Genomic DNA, 13,658 nt, shown 5'->3' on the forward strand with positions numbered 1-13,658 from the left:
TACTTCTACATAAACCCTCACAACTTTTCCCTATACAAATGCAATGAGAACAACGGACAAAGCCATCTTGTGTGCCCTGGTTTTCAGTAAAAATGGGCATTTATACAACAGTGGTCCCGACACTTTATATTTTACAAAATCTCAGTGCAGAAACAGTACTAAGTAAGCATAAATGTTAGGAGGAAAAAATTAATGAAGTGATGAAATTGCATTATTTTGAAGTGAAAATCAATGTATCCTAGGATTCAGTAAAGCTCACCAGGTAATAAGTCCACTGCATACTAAACACTGTAAGCTAAAATATAAAATTAGGCTCCAACGAGTTAACCTATATTTTATTCAAACAACCACTAAAAAACCATTTTCTTTTATGACTGACAAAAGTTATAACACTAGAAGATCTAATGTAGAAAAAGCTTTATAATTATTCTAATCGTGCCATTAAAAGTATCCTTCAAAATAATTCTACCCACAAGATTCTGCTATTTCCAAAAGCACACGTACACACAAAATAATTCAGTTCAAAACACAATGAGCTCCTCTCTCGCCATAACCTAAAAGATTTTTCTTGGAATTAAGAAAGAAAAAAAAGGGGGGGGGGGGGAGCATGTAAATTAAGGTGACTGAAACATGCTTTCATCTAGCAGAGTAATATGGTAGCTATTCATCACCTGAAGTCATAAAACACTAGGTCTCGTCCTTAGCATATTCTAATGAAGCCTATCATGCAAATGAGAGTGACCTTTTCCTTGCGTTCTGCAAGTTCACATTTATTCCAGGAGTACATAGAGTTTGCCAATACAAACTAGCCAAAGACTGGTAATTACTGTAATCAATTAGTAGTTAGTGTCGTTCTGCTCATTTTCAGCTAATGTCAACTAAGCCATTTTTGAGAGAGCCACCCTTGACAACAGCTCTTCCGTTGTTGTTTCTAAAATGAGGTGAAAAAGAAAATAAAAAGACGAAAACATTCAAACTTTCCAATATGGCCGCACAGTTGCATCCCTCCAAATGACGTGAAGATACAAGACAGGGCCCCAAAGTTTATAATGGACAAAGACTCTGGGGTAAAGTTGCGTCTCCTTAAAATGACATTGAAGTTTTCTGCCTATACAATTAAACATTAATATTTAAATATTTAAATGAAGGACACTCTCCTGTGCAGCAGTTCAGACTTGGTAGAACTTGGGCACTCTTCGCAACGGTTGAGTAAACAGGCCATACCCTCTGCTCAGGAACAGTCTATTCTGTCGACAGTTATGGATAGGAAACATTACGGCAGCCGGTAATTAAAGTAAAAACTAATACTGTCTCAGAGATGGGGAATTTTGTAAAGGAAAATCATTTATCATGGCTTACAGTTCTCACAACTGAAATGAATTATCTTTTCCTTTAGCACATATCCATTTTGAAGCGAGTGTATTTACTAAACTACAATGAGGCCCACTGGCCCATCTTAATTGCATTAGCCGGTAGGCACAGAACAAAAACATAATAGGTCACAGAAAATATCCCACACATACTGCACAACCGAAAGCCTTGGAATATACAAAGTGGGCCTCAAAAACAAGTACCAATTTAAGGGCTGGTGAATCACAAGAAAACCAGATTATTAAAAAATCTATAGTATTTTCCCTAATGTGGTTGTTTTCAAAATTTACAATAAGGACTGAAGGAAAATACCTCTGTGGTTACTAGTACAGAAATGTTAATTTCATATCAACCAATGTCCTAGTGCTGAACTCGGCCAACATGTGAAGGACAATATATTCAACACTCACTTATGAAAATGTATGAGAGGAAAAAAAGAGGCCACTCCTATGCCAGAAAGAAAATGAATCTATGGTATCTCAGAAGTTATCCAAAAAAAGAAAATAATAATATTGAGACAAATCATTTCACTGAGATTGCTCAACTCAACCGGTAGAACCGAATGCCAGCCTTGTTTGTGTCTGTCAAACTCCCATGTACGAAGTCATGTCTTCCCTCAATCTACACAATCCAGGACCTTTTATGAACTGGAATCTCAGCCTGCTAAGGAATTCCTGGTTTTAAAGAAAAAGAATTTACTTGGGAGGAGTACTACAGGGGTGAATATATATAATCATTACATGACTGATATTTCTATGTATCTATACATACCTGTAAAACACCGACTCATAACTGTGTGTGTGTGTGTGTGTGTGTGTGTGTACTTTTATCTTCTCTGAGGACATTCAGTTCACTTCCCGGTGCCTAAAAACATCATTCTTAAATTCCAAACATATCAATGAAATGCAGTCTCTTTTTTAAATTAATGTCATCTATGAAAGATTAGGTGCGTGTGGAAAGAAAACTACCACACTAAAGATCATTTTTGTCTTGACTCTGTAACCACGCACAGAAACAACTTTCCGAAACAAAGGCACAAGAATGGTAAAACCAAACTTAGGTATACTCCGGGTACACAGGTCTTCACAGGTACCCCTGATAATGTCAGAAGGCCAACAGAGGTAGGGGAGTCGACCTTTGAGTACCCGCATAATTGTGAAGTGTTTTGGGACAGGGGGTGAGAGGCACCTCGTTTTGAAGTGTTTGTTTCCGTGGTGAGATCAGGGTCAAAAGAGCAATCGAGTGGCAGTAAGCGGAGCGACGTTGAGGATTTATTGGCTGGCTTCCGCAGACTGCTGGGACCAGTCACCTCCCACGGCGTCAAACACGCGCAACTTGTCGATACTGACACGGAGCCAAACGGCAGGAAGACGGCGGTTTCCATTCTCGTCAGAAGAACAAACCGATGTGGGCTCTGACAGTTACCGCGAGGGGACAAGAGCAAACAAGATGAGCGAAAGGAGAAAAAAATATCCAGTAAGTTGGAAGGGCCTCAGGCTTCTTTCTCTCTCTCTCTCTCTCTCTCTCTCTCTCTCTCTCTCTCTCTCACACACACACACACACACACACACACACGCACACAAATGATGCCGGGCACAGAAAGGGAGCAGGTGCCTGACTTGTCTCAAAGAAAAGGCTAACATGAAACGCTTCACAAAAGATAAAGCTCTCGGAACACTGCCGCTCAACCCCGAGATGAGGTCTTCACGGTAAACACTTAAGACAACTTGTGACCAAAGTCCTGTTACGACACTAATTGTCCACGAAAGCTGACCTGCAGCAAAGCAGCACAGTTCAGTTCCCATAGTGCAGGCTCAAGGGCAGTAACGTGACTGGAGATGACAGAAGACATTCACAGATCACAAAAGACCGAAAATCCTGAGGGTCACCGCACAGCACGCGCCGAAGAGACACTTCGCACGCTGCGTACTTCTTAAGTGGAAATAACAAACTTCGAGTACAAATAACAACCTAGCGTTACTCATTATTATTTTCTTGGTGTAGTTTTTCTTATTCTAGTGATGGGACACCGAGAAAATGACTGGCAATACGATTTTTAAGAAATTGGATGCGGTTACTGCATCAACTTAAAAATCTTACAATAAAAAAATTGAGGAATAATATTAAGTTTCTGTTCATATGTACTCCATGAATGATTTAATGCTGCTAAAGTGTTTCAATTTGTTAAGAGTGCTTAGTATAGAAACAGGTCTGAGTATTACATATTGTAAGTTACAATTATTGCAGCATTTCAATTCTTCCATAAGCTAATCAAGTGCATAAAGCACATTTCTAATGCAGTAATTCAAAACTACATTAAGTAACTTTAAATTACCTTGCTTATTATATCTTGTAAAAAAGCCATGGAGATAAAAACTAGTATTTTAATTGATAATTCAACAGTTAAACATTTTTTACTTGAAGCAGAAAAATATGGTGAACCGTAAGCCTATGTGTAACTCCTATATTTAAATGGAAATACTGTAAATCTTGTTTAACTTTGAAACTATTTCAATGTTTGGACTGATCTACATAGGAACAGTATAGAAAATTAAACTGATTAAAATTGAACCCAGTCATACAGGAGATTTTATAATTACCCACTTTCCATATTTAATAGATTTCTAAATGTTACATACTGCAAACACTCAGATTCTTTTTAAAAAGTGAAAATATGACTTAAACACACATGGAGAAGAGGAAACAGTGTGATGACAAAAAAAAAAAAAAAAATACCTGACAGCTTACTTTTATTAACTTTGAAAAACAAAAGCAGAGTAATCCTTTCCATGTACTTTAAAATAAAAACGTTCACTATTCCATTAAATTCTATAAGAATTAGAACGCATTTACAATCGGCTCCTGACTACCCACTGGGGAATAACATGAACTGGTGTACCTCCAAGGGAAACCTTGCTTTCTAATTCGACAACTGCCATCCATACACCTTGTTTGTTTTGTTGAGGAAGGAAGGAAGGCTGCCTTAATAGTGGCTCGGAGACAGTCCCCTCCAGTTGACGGTTAACACCTGTTTCCTTAATTACTAGCCTCTGCAGATGCTTTCGAAGCATGATGTTCATGTCCACCAGACAGTACCGGGAGTCTTTAGCATCAAGTCCAAAGGCTAGGTGAGAGCTTTTAGAAGTAGTTCTGCTTAGTCTGTTCTTAAAGAGCATAGGAAAAGTAAAACTAAACAAACGTTGCTTTGGAAACACGAGACAGTCTGCAGGAGTAGTTTCAACAAGAATCTGAATGTTTAAAAAGTGTCAAGTAGGTCCATTTCTTTTCATAAGATGTCCACAAAACGACTTGTTATTTAGATTTCAGTCAATTCCCAAATCATACCTATCTGAATTCAAATACGGCTAACTATGGAAGTCTCGAGGGAGGCAGTTGAAAGGTTCTGACACAGTGGGGACCCCGCAGTTCTGGCACTGCCCACCGGGGTTATTTTGTGGGTGATGTTGGCCCTTTTTGCCTCCATGAGGGCCAGCATCTTTATCTGTAAAGTGAGAGATTCAGACTAGGTGACCGTGAACTTGAAGATTTCTTCCTGCTCTGGGAGGCAGCACCCGTTCTACATTATCTGTCCCTCGGTAACCTCTGGTCACCCAAGGTTTGGGATCCAGATCTGCACCTACTGAATCATGGAGACGTTCTGCACCATTCCGCAGGCACTGATGCCTCACACTCAAGGTGGACAGTGACTCCCCTGTGACTCTGCTCTCTCAAAAGAGCGTGTGTAATAAACTTCTGACCATCAGAAATAAAGGCCACATAACAGAAACACTGGGAGTGGGGGGAAGAACTTGAACACCAATTAGCAGTCATCTTTCCAAAATACAGGATGCCGAAGTCAGACTTTTCTGACTGCATTACTCCTTCTTATTAGTAACTGAACACGTGCTTGCATTTCATAAGTGAGTTTAGCCTCAAAAGGCTGATTAACTTCACCCCAAAAAATAAAATCAAAATTATTCTTCTTCACTTATTACAAGGAGGTGACGATTTTGTTGGACTTTAGTGAAATCTGATAAACTTACCTAAGGAAAACTCAATGAACTAACCAACTTACAGAATTATCAGATCATATAGCCAGATAGGGTCTTATCCAACTAGTTTGGCTCCATGAGTGACACCCCTGAATCACATCTAACAAGGGCACCCTCTTCCTCTTACAGGAAACACATACTATGTAAAGCAGCCCATCCCTTTCGAACAAATTTAATGATTATATAGTTCTATTCACCCAAATTCTATAATTCCACTATTTTTTTCATGAATTGCCAAATCAATGCCAAGAAATACAGTGATTCTAGATACTAATAATAGTTGATGGGAATTAATACTGTGCAGAAAAAGATGCAACATTTTGGGGTCTTCTAGGTATGAAAAAAAGTATGTCAATAAATAAGACTGTCCTATAGGCCATCAAGAAAATCATCAAGAATATTCTGTTCACCTCATAGAGGAGGAGGAAGAAAGAGAGTGAGAGATGTTACATCCCATAATTAAGATTTAAATGTAAGTTCTTTCACAATTTAAACAGGCTAATGAACAGGTTAGTCAGGAAAACAAACCTCATATATAACAACAAAGATCAAAAAATGACTCAAGGGAAATATTCATGACTTACATTCTCCTTCGACTTTCACTTTACAAACTAGTGACCAATCCTTATTTAAACGATCCCTTCTGATGTATCTACATTGGAAAAACTTTTGACATGATACATCATTTCTCCTATAATCCCAAAGGGTCCTTTAGAGAACAGTGAAAACATGAACACATTCACAGACTAACAAGAATTTTCGTCAAACGTCACAGCTGCCGGTGGTCCGATACACGACAAGGTAATGCTCAAACTCCATCTCACGTTGTCAATGCTCATCACAACACCACCAAAGCACAAGGTCAAAAGACAGTTACCTACCAGTGACCACAAAACTAAAAGCAGTGGTGAAGCCAACCACAAATGAAGTGAATGTAGACCTAGACGGACAAGTCGTCGTGAAAGGCAACAGCTAGCTCAGGAAGCGAAGAGTACAGGGCAGGGATTGCGGCATCCTGAGAAACGTCGACGTATTAACGGGAATGAGCTGAATGATTCATCACGGTGCACACGTTTCAGAGAAAACAAGCATTTCTTGCATTTTAACCCTGCCCAGGAATGCAAAGTAATCTGCATTTCAGAAACTATTCACACTAGAGAAGCTATAGAGATAACATTAAAAACAAGAAATGAGAAAACTGAGGGAAAATATTAAAACTGGAATGCATAGAACTCCCCAAATACTGAAAATTCCACGTCATCTCTAATGCATGATTTCCTACCACTGCACCCAAGAGTAGTAGATGCCTCGGTCCTGCACATCATCTAACAGATGCTGTCTCCCAGCACCTAGAACACTGCCGGGTACCCCGTGTTCTGTAGGCATCCGTTGAATAAATACTGGATCATACCACAACAAACTGGTCTTTCCAACCCTACTGGAAGAGATGACACTTGTTTAAAAAGTGTCACCTTCAGGGGCGCCTGGGTGGCGCAGTCGGTTAAGCGTCCGACTTCAGCCAGGTCACGATCTCGCGGTCTGTGAGTTCGAGCCCCGCGTCGGGCTCTGGGCTGATGGCTCAGAGCCTGGAGCCTGTTTCTGATTCTGTGTCTCCCTCTCTCTCTGCCCCTCGCCCGTTCATGCTCTGTCTCTCTCTGTCCCAAAAATAAATAAACGTTGAAAAAAAAAATTTTTTAAAATAAAAAAAATAAAAAAAAATAAAAAGTGTCACCTTCTAGGAGGCCACTCAGAACTTCAAAGCATCATGCGCACGCGCGTGCGCGCGCGCGCACACACACACGCGCTATTAAACTACCTCTACAAACACTGCCCACCAAAAATATCACAATGATAATCATTTTTTGAATTTTATCCTCTTATGCATACTTCTAAAACTAGTTCAAAAAATGTTTCTTTTCACTGTGCTCAGATTTACACCGAATATAAGGAAACACTCCACGTATAAAATCAACAGGTTCAGAAGGATTTTTTTTTAAGAGTATAGTTTCTATATATATGGCTTCTGTATACCACAGTGATATTTTATTAATCCATATCTTACTAATGACTTTGTTTAATCCATACTCCCTATCCCCACGGTATCTGACATATTATAAGCATGCTGAGTCCTCTGCCAAAATACACAGTAAACTCAGAGTTCATGAACAAATGAGAGAAACAAGACACATGTGATGAAAATTCACAATTCATCTTTCTTCCCTGGCGCATTTAGAACAGAAGAATCCATATGATCCAAACCATTCCTCTAGTTGGGAAAAGACTCTCTAGAAAAATTAATTCGTGGGCACCAAGAACAAGGGAGATACAAGCTATGAGAGAGACCAAGAGAGTGTCCAAGTGATTTCTCATCCCTCAGTGTGCCAACAGCTAGCCCTTCCCCAAGTCCTGGGCAGATGTTCAATAACTACCAGCTAACAGTAAATAATTAATACCAAATTGCTGCTGGTTCTCCTCCTCTGATGGTCCCTTCATAATAGCTATTCACTCGCCCTCATTCAGTAGAAGCAACAAATTGCCTCTAAAGTAAATAGTGGGCAATGACCATAATACTAAGACACCAAAAGCTACTGTATGAACCAGCAATTCGGATTAGAGTCTATATATTCAAATCCAAACCTGTCTTGGCACCTACGCGAGAAAACGCCGGATGTACTACCTTCTGAAGCAGCACGGGGAGAAAAAACCAGTGAACACAAAGTCCTGAAAGAACAGTAAACAGAAGCATGCTGTAAATGCAATGCCAAGTAGGAGACTTAGGGAGAAACCCTCCTCCTTATCTTCTTTGAACTTGAACATCAGTCACTACTGCTGGCTAGAGTGACATCTTCAAGGCCCTCTCTGGTTCTACGTCTACATGGCATCTTCCCCATTTTTCACTCTTCTGCCCTGCTCTGATACCCCTGTGTGTGACTGACCCATCGCCCAAGTGACCACCACAAACCCCCTATCTCACACTACACTCTCCATATGTACAACCACATTCACTAGCCAGGACTTCAACTACCATCTCGATGAGATAAGAACGAAGTATGCTTTCCAGGTCTGGACCTTTCAGGTGAATCTCAGCGGCTTTTCTAGGCGCTTCATTAACATCTCCCCCTATTAAGTAGAAGTGGATGGTCCATCAACATACTTATTTATATATTCATAAAACCGAACACACCAGGAATCAACATGCGTAGGAATCTTAGAGGGCATGTACTAATCCCTAAGTTAGGAAAACTAAGTAAAAAGCAGGTAAAGACAGTGGCCGAGGGGCCGGAGCTAATCCCAGACTAGTGCTCTCCCCATTGTGTCACACAGCCACCAACCAGCTTCGTTCCTCACGCTCAGACAGCTCAGGGTCCATCTCACAAATCAAGGCTTCTCATTCCTCAGATTTTCAAAACCTCGCAGGGTAATCCCCTCTCGCCTGATTTTCTAAGCATTCTCTCAATCATTCACTTTGAACGTCAGGACTGCCTTTGACTTGTTTGTCTTCTTGACTTCCCACACCAAATTAACTGCCAAATCTTAAGAGTTTGTTCCAATGTTTCTTCAGTGCATGTGCTATATCTCACCGCTGTATTCGCTCTCCTGTCCTTCATTATCTTCCCCCGAACACAGCAGCGAAAAGCCCCTGCCTGGCCCTTCAACCTCTTCTTTTCTGTCCACACTGAGCCCACTCATGAGAGGCAATTTAAGAGAGGTCCTGCTTGAGCTTCTCCACTCCTCTGCTCATCAACTTTTCATGAGTCTGTCCTCAAGTGTATCTTCCACCTGGCGCTTTCACTGACTCCCCAACACCCACAGGGTGAATTCTAAGTTACTTACCCGCCCGCTGGGTAACGTGCTGTCTATAGCTCTACTCTTACCACCCTTTCCATGTACATTCTGGGAAGTTTCACAATCCCTTAGCCACAATTCTGAAATCCGTAAAGTAATATAAAAACTGAAAGTTTCATCTTTTAAAATCAGCTGGGGGGGAAACCAGACTGGAACTGACAGGAGGCTGTTCAGAAGCTTCACTGACCCCACCTATGTTGAATATGCTTCAGTAACCATAGAAAAATAGTTGATAATCAGATCAGGATGCTACCCTGGAGAGTGCCTAGAGTTATTTAAGATGCAGCACACAAAACCTGTACACTTCCTAAAATCCAATCAATTGTGAATTGCCAAAGCGCCTCTGTCCCCAGGGGCCCGGCTAGGAGAAGACCCGAGCAGAACACAGAGTCCTGGAGCTCTGAGACGTCCTGAACCTTCCAGGAGGCACTGCTCCTCACTCTCCTTTTGAGCCTTCCTCACCTCAGTTTTGGGGCATGAACCTGACCTCAGGTCTAACATCCTCTCTGAGGCATCCACTACCTCACTCCCCTTTTCATGGGGATTTAAATGTTGCTTCTCTAGGTCCCATTCAGAAGGACAAAACCATACTGCATCCATTATGATATCCCTTGCACTGGCTCAGTGCTTGGCACATAATGGAAAGCTAATGTTCGTAGAGCAGAATGGAGTAAATTAATCCTAACTGTTGATGAATGAAGTCAGGAAATGATCCTTAGTTCCTAAGAGACACGTAGAAAATATAAAAATCCCTAGGTTTCTCCAGGAATTGACTTATAAAATGACTAGAATTTCTACTCACCTCAAAACATGGACTGAGATGCCACAAATGCTAAGGACCATGTAAAATAGTCACAACTGGCCTTTCCTTTACGGAACAGTTACATAGTTAAGTAATAGTTAAATGGTAAATTCCAATATGGAGTACAGGGAATCTAGAATCTGGAGATTTCTGTAGGATTAAGATTTGAGTATTTCCCTATGAATATGAAAATTAATGTGCATTAATTAAATAGCCCATGATTTATAATTCAAGGTCCAGCCAAATTAGGACCTCTAAGTGGCCCGCACTTTAATTCCATGTGCACGGTACACTATAATTGACAATACTATGAGAAAAAGGGTCAGTGGTAGCAAAACTAGGCACGTTAACAAAATTCCCTGATGAGTAAATTAAAGTCAATATATCTATACATATTCTGAAATTCTAACCCAATGTACATTGCTGCTTCATTTTTCCATGTAATTTAGTTTATGCATCTTAATATTTTGTTCTACTTTTCAATGTTATTATCAAAGGTAAAGTTGTTCTTTCCACGCACAGCATCCCCAGGCTTATACATAAATTATTGGCTCTAATGATTCAGATGTGGTGGTCGGTCCTGTACAATTCTCCACACAGCAAATATACTGTGTGAGGTATTAGCTGGAATCACTCTTGTTTAATGAGATGATCCATCATGGTGTCTATAATTGAACACACTCTTAGCCATGACTCTTGGACAAAGAAAACACAGTGGCAAACAATATGGACCCAAGAGGATGAGGTGCAACGAATCTCCAGTGAGTGCTAAGTGCAAGGGGATGGTCAAACAGTAAAAGGGAAAAGAGGTCTCAATTCACGTCACTGAACAAGAGTTCTATGTAAAAACATACTGTATAAAATGTATTATCATTACTTCACTACCGCCCTCCAAATAGCTGACCACAAACTGTCCAGAGAAACAGAGAAGTAAAAATACCCCTCCAATTCTCCCCAACCCCCAAAGACATGTCCAAAACATTGTACACACATAGAAGGATCCAAGTAAAAACCAACATCAAATAGTGTGCCAACGGACTGTCCCACAGAAGAAGTTTCCTCATGTAGAAAGACAGCATGAATTTTGTATCATTAACAAAGCATATTTTCACCAAAAAATTAATGAACACTATTTGAAATACTATAAATATTTTTTTTCAGTTACATAATACCACCTACTCAAATATGAAAGCACATATGAAAACATTCAAATCAAAAGAAAGCAGTTTTTCACATTTTATAACAATGGAAAATGACCTCTCTAAACCCTAATGAAAAACTATAAGAGGCTGAAGTTGCTTTTAAATCTCAACCCAAGTCCAATCACTTTGTTTTCAATTAGAGTTTAGTGCTTATGTTCCATCAGGTTTAGTAAACTTCAGAATACTAGGGAGAGTAAATGATACAGCAAACACAAACTTACTCAGGAGCATCGGTATTTCGTTGTTAATAAATATTACAAGTATGAGATTAGGTTCTGTCTCACCTACCAGAAAAATATTTCTAGAATCAGTTATTAAAGTAGAACAAAATATATGTTTAATAGGCACTGAATATAAGTAAATCATTTAAAAATAGGTAGAGGGGTTCCTGGGTGGCTCAGTCACTTAAGCATCCAACTCTTAATTTTGGCTCAGGTCATGATCTCACAGTTCCTGAGTTCAAGCCTCATATCGGGCTCTGCACCGACAGCATGGAGCCTGTTTGTGATTCTCTCTCTCCCTCACCCTCTGCCCTTCCCCTACTCAAGTGTACGCACTCTCTCTAAATAAATAAATATACAAATATTTTCTAATTAAACATAAAATAGGTAAATGTAAATATTCTTAAATGGCGTGAAAACGTTTGACCAAACAGTTCATCAAAAACCACCAAAAACAGGTTAGGAAAGTTCCCATGCATCAATGAGAAAACATCAAAAATCTACTGATAATGGCTGGAAGATGCAGTAAGGGACATACTCTCACGAGTGTTAAACAGATAAGACTTTCTAAAAAGCAATTTAGGGGCGCCTGGGTGGCGCAGTCGGTTAAGCGTCCGACTTCAGCCAGGTCACGATCTCGCGGTCTGTGAGTTCGAGCCCCGCGTCGGGCTCTGGGCTGTTGGCTCAGAGCCTGGAGCCTGTTTCCGATTCTGTGTCTCCCTCTCTCTCTGCCCCTCCCCCGTTCATGCTCTGTCTCTCTCTGTCCCAAAAAATAAATAAACGTTGGAAGAAAAAAAAAAAAAAATTAAAAAAAAAAAAAAAAAAGCAATTTAGTCGTATGTGAGAAAGACTTCAAATAGCATCAGTCACTTTGAAATCCAATGTTTCTACTCCTAGGCATGCCAAGGAAAGAATATGAAAAGGGCACCATAACGTATACACAAAGATGCATAACGTATCCACCACAAGGTCACGTGGGAAAGTAAAAGTGGTAAACAACCAATGAGAGAAGCTTTAAGAAACAGTCATATAAAATGTTCTAGGCATATATACGGAATGTTATACTTCCATAAAAACACCTATCAAGAATATTTTAATGGCATGGGAAAATATTTCTCATGTAATCTTAAGCAAAAGCAGATTTTAAAATTTTATGCATAGCATTCCATTGTGTAATACCAAAAGAATTACATCAAAAATGTTAGAGTGGATTAAGGGGGATTTTTTTTTCACATTCATTACAATTTATTACCTCCTCGCAATTTCCCACAATGAGTACACAATGCCTTGAGAATAAAAGTTAGAAGAGTTTTTTTTTTTTAATAAATTAGAGGTTTTTCTTTTAACTTCATACGCATCTGGTATGAAGTAATAAGCTTCTAACAAACCAGATCTCTTACAAACAACAGCTATAAAGTCCAGACAGAATGCTAAAATAAATAAATAAATAAATAAATAACCATTTAATAGTTCTGGAGACTCCACAAAAGCTAGAGTTTTTATTTATCTATCTACCTATCTATTTTAATGTTTATTTTATTTTTGAGAAAGAGAAAGAGCATGAGTTAGGGCAGGGAGTGACGGGGGCAAAGAGAGGGAGACAGAGAAATGAAGCAGGCTCCAGGCTCTGAGCTGTCAGCACAGATCCCGACGCAGGACTCAAACCCACAAACCGTGAGATCATGACCTGAGCCGAAGTCGACTCAACCAACTGAGCCACCCAGGCACCCCAAAAGCTAGAAGTTTTAGAGCAGAGATAAGGCCCGAAGCAAGCAGATAGTGACAGGTGAACCCAGCCCCACTCCCTCCTGGCAGCTTTCCCCAGAGGACGCCAGAGTCAGAGCCCCCTGAAGGCAGGTAGGCAGCGAGGCGCTCAGTGGGAAAAGCAGCTGGATCAGACAGGAGGTGTCTCAATGCAGGGACAGACTTGAGGAGTAAGAAGGAAACACCAAAAGAGAGGGTAGCCAAAGGAACACCTGATTCTACGAAAAAGCCCGGAGTAAGGAAACCATGTATGAACAAGGAAGAGTTCAAGCAGACTGCAATTAAAACTTAAATCCAGAGGGGCGCCTGGGTGGCTCAGTCAAGTTAAGGGTCTGACTTGGGCTCAGGTCATGATCTCACCGTTGATGGGTTTGAGTCCCGCACGGGGCTCTGTGCTGAC

General features: G+C 40.2%; 1 protein-coding gene across 3 annotated transcripts in view; it reads right to left on the bottom strand.

Annotated features, from left to right (window-relative positions):
• ZNF407 (zinc finger protein 407) overlaps window positions 1-13,658 on the bottom strand; it is a 457,064-nt gene that overhangs the window by 321,548 nt on the left and 121,858 nt on the right. The window lies entirely within an intron of this gene.

Source organism: Lynx canadensis, chromosome D3 (genome assembly GCF_007474595.2).
Source record: "Lynx canadensis isolate LIC74 chromosome D3, mLynCan4.pri.v2, whole genome shotgun sequence".
In the NCBI taxonomy this organism is placed as follows: Eukaryota; Metazoa; Chordata; class Mammalia; order Carnivora; family Felidae; genus Lynx; species Lynx canadensis.